This window comes from Paroedura picta, chromosome 10 (assembly GCF_049243985.1).
Source record: "Paroedura picta isolate Pp20150507F chromosome 10, Ppicta_v3.0, whole genome shotgun sequence".
Classification (NCBI taxonomy): Eukaryota; Metazoa; Chordata; class Lepidosauria; order Squamata; family Gekkonidae; genus Paroedura; species Paroedura picta.
This window is the reverse complement of record NC_135378.1, coordinates 19,697,029-19,699,377: the sequence shown is the minus strand read 5'-3', so window position 1 is coordinate 19,699,377 and position 2,349 is coordinate 19,697,029. Positions and strand designations below refer to the sequence as shown.

General features: G+C 42.4%; 1 pseudogene; it reads left to right on the top strand.

Annotated features, from left to right (window-relative positions):
* Nucleotides 1-1,813: 1,813 nt before the first annotated feature.
* LOC143819611 (small ribosomal subunit protein eS27 pseudogene) lies at nt 1,814-2,050 on the top strand (annotated as a pseudogene).
* The last annotated feature ends 299 nt before the right edge of the window (nt 2,051-2,349 follow it).

The following is a 2,349-nucleotide window of genomic DNA, read 5'->3' as shown; positions in this document are numbered from 1 at the left end:
ACACAAGCCAGGCAGCAGAATCAGAGAGTTTCGGAAGAGCAACAGTGAACCAAAGATACAGAAGCACATTTCTCCTCTCTAGATTCACAGCAAAGCAATGGAGTCAGGCTCAGTCAGAGACCATAAGCTTTTATGTACTCTGAGCTTCACAGAAGGATTTAAGAAAGACCACCTTCTGTTACTGGCAAAAGAGCAGTTTCCCCCTAAACTTGCTTTCCTATCAGCCAAAACCTCCCTCCCCATAACCTTGGCTGAAATCTGCAAAACGTTTTGCTGCAGTCTGCAAGTTTCCAGACCTCACTGCAATTGTATTTGCAAAATGCATTTGCAATTATTAGCTAAGTTCCCCCTAGAGGGCTTTTGCCATTGGTCTGCCATGATGTCTCTTTCCCCTCCCAACTACTAACACCCACCCATTGAAGAAACTCTTCCAGGGCTATCAAGAAACCCCAGGGTTTCATAAAATCCAGGTTGAGAAAGCCTGTTTTAGTAAAATACTGAGAAAAGTGTCTTATTGTTGGCACTGTAACTCATAGGCTGTATCCCTTAAAATATGCTTTGGACATGTCCAGTCATTTGGTTTTTCTGGGAGGAAGTTATCACTCAGTCATTTGATATTAGAATATTCTCTTCTTTTTTAGTATGCTTAGGTACTTTAAAACTATTTGTGCATCTCTATTTGTGCACCGTTTACACACTGGAGGTTTGATGCTGTGCTGGAGTTTTAATTGTGGCAGGTTGCCCCACATCTTCCTGCACCCACACAGGGAAGCATTTGGCCTGGTGTGCCTTATCCACCCCTGATTTGTGCTCCTGCACGGGAGCTGAGGCAGTGACGTTCCCAGTGCGGAAACGGACTTAGAGGCTCACTGATGGAAAACAAAAATGGATCCTCCTTGTCTTTATTAAAGCTAAAATACTGATATTACAACACTGGAGAGATAAATTCCCAACACTTGTAAATCAATGGATTGAGAGCCATAGAACTTTAACAATATTTGAATGAATGGGATACAGTTGGGTGTGCCCTGTTGTTAGATGTTTGGGAGCACTTTAGAGAAATGTATTTGTAGATCTACCGCCACTGTGCAGATCTAAATTATTTCTACTTTGTATTTTTTAATTTCTTTTCCCTTTTTAAAAGATGAATTCTTGGATTTTGAGTTTTTTTCCAATCTTGTCTTTTTAAGGTGTTTTTTTGTTTTAGTGTGAGAAGCTGACATTTGCCTTCATTGCATTTGACATCTCTTCTTGAACACAATTTTGCTATTGGTGTTTCCATTTCATGTCCCTTCCTGGATGATTTCTACCCAGAAATCCTTGAAACACTAAGCAATTCAGCCTACTGGTCTGTGATCGGAGAAGTAGAGTGAATCAACACATAGGAGCCATGAATCACAGCTCCCTGAAGTGTGTCCCCAAATGTTTTAAAACACTCTGGTCCCTTTCAAATTTTGTGCATTCACCACAGCCTGTGTCAGTGACTCATTAGTGCCTGGCTTAGATCTCCTTTACGGCCAACCCAGGGTGGGTGGGTGTTTGTTTATTGCTACCTCCATGGTTGTTCTTCATTCACACCCTTGAAAGCATAAAAGCATCCATTAATGTGGAGGCCCCCTTTGAGGACTCTACTGTGTGTACCTTACATAAACAGGCTTGACACACAACATAATGTACTGTGTGTACATTACATAAACTGGCTTGAACATAACATCTCTGTCTTCTAGCAAGCATATCCTGACTGCTATTGTTCATTCCACAAATGCATTTCTTAAAAACCATAGGATGAACAAAAGGCATAGTACAGCCTTTTTGGCCACAGCTGCCTCCACGCTAACATGCCTCTGGCAAAGGATCTCCTGCATCCCTCCCCTGAGGAGGAGAAGAGGAAGCATAATAAGAAGCTTTTGGTTCAGAGTCCTAGATGTGAAAAGCCCAGGATGATACAGTCACGCTCAGAAGGTGATTCGGCTGCTCAACTGTCCTGTGCCAGCCCACTGGAGGAAAGGCCAGGTTGACAGAAGGATGCTCCTTCAGGATTCAGCATTAAATTCAGCATTAAAATCAGCATTAAATTTCAGCAGCTGGTTGTCCTAGATGGGTGGGGCTATGCACACAGTCCCCAGCTGAAAGCTCGAGCATGCTGGTCAGGGGACGCAAGGAATGCAGGTCTGCAGCTCTTGAGACTTCTTACGAGGAGGAAATGTGCACTGTCTTTGTAGCCTCACCCATTTGACTCAACACACTTTGGATAAAAAAAGCATAGGACAAACATCTTAACAAAATTAATATATTAATTTCAGCTTTTATGGAAACAAATTGAGTTCCATGCCTACAAAGGTTTGATAC